Source organism: Aplysia californica, unplaced genomic scaffold (assembly GCF_000002075.1).
Source record: "Aplysia californica isolate F4 #8 unplaced genomic scaffold, AplCal3.0 scaffold00003, whole genome shotgun sequence".
NCBI classification, from domain to species: Eukaryota; Metazoa; Mollusca; class Gastropoda; order Aplysiida; family Aplysiidae; genus Aplysia; species Aplysia californica.
Genome location: NW_004797273.1, coordinates 1,613,307 through 1,614,630, shown reverse-complemented (window position 1 = coordinate 1,614,630; position 1,324 = coordinate 1,613,307).

Sequence of the window (1,324 nt, the reverse complement as noted above, 5' to 3'; positions counted from 1 at the left end):
ATATTTTTTAAAAGGCAGGAACAACATCAAATTAAATGACATTACACTGTATAAACACAAAAAAGAAAAACAAATCATTAGAACAATTTTTTTTAAAATGAACACTCCAACAAGTTAAAACACAACAAAGAGGGAAAAATATATAAAGACAGACAGCAATATAAATAGTATGTAATGTAATGTACTTATACTCTCCGCATGAAAATAGAAACACATGGATATCTTTTTTTTTTTTTAAATCAAAATACATGTCTAATATGTTATGAAGTGGCTTTGCTGTTTTGTCTTTTTCAAAAACTGCAAAAATCGCGGCTGCGATACGCGGACCAAAAAATGCCAAAAATGGCGGCCGCGACAAACGCAGATGCTAGTTCAAGTCCTCTGATGAAGGACCAGCTGCCCAATGTCGAGGAAACTTTTTTACCTATCGCTAGATAAATTCATGATTTCATTTCCCATTAATCTGTCACTTTGACTTGCAGGTGAATCCTCCCTCACTACACAAAAGCCCCGGGGACATTCGCCAGCAAGTAAGTTATTGGGCTGATATCTGTCGACACCAGATACTTTGCTAAGGGGGAGGGGAGGGAGATGGTGAATCTCCTTTAAAGTTTCTCCAAGCGATTGAAAAATGTAAGTCCATTTTTTTTATATTTACCAACGCTTAAAAATAATAGCATTTTCTTTTCATCGAATTAAATTTAGTCGGATTCACGCGTGGAGCGAAATTTGATACGAAATTACAAAGCTATGTTTTATTTTAATTGTACTCTTCTATTCTACATTACATATTGTGTTTGCTTGCGACACAATACACCACTGTAGATCTAGCCATATTGCCTGGAATCTATAAGACAAGGGGTGGGAGGTGGGATGGGCGTTTAACAAGTTAAAATCCATAAAGACACTTGTAAAAGAAATTTGGGTAAAATTGTCTGATTCCTAAAATAGTCTCCTTCCCTTGGCACACAGACACATGTATTTTTATAGTGGTCCATCGGACTTGAAAAATACTTCAGCTCAAATTTGACATGGATCATTGAGTTGAGTTTCTCTTTCATCTTTCAGGTGTCACTGATGGCAATCACTCAGGTGTTGTCATTAGTACAGTGGTCCTAATCATCGTCCCACTAATTGTCGCTTTGATAGTGGTTCTGTTTTTCTACAGGTAACACACGCTCTCATGACGTTTTAGTTTTCTGATAACCTTGTCCATTTACCCTTCCTTCAACCTATCCATGTGTCTGATTCACTCCACTCTTCTCTCTGTCCCTCTCCCTCTCTCTCTCTCTCTCTCTCTCTTCATCTCCCTCCCTCTCTCTCT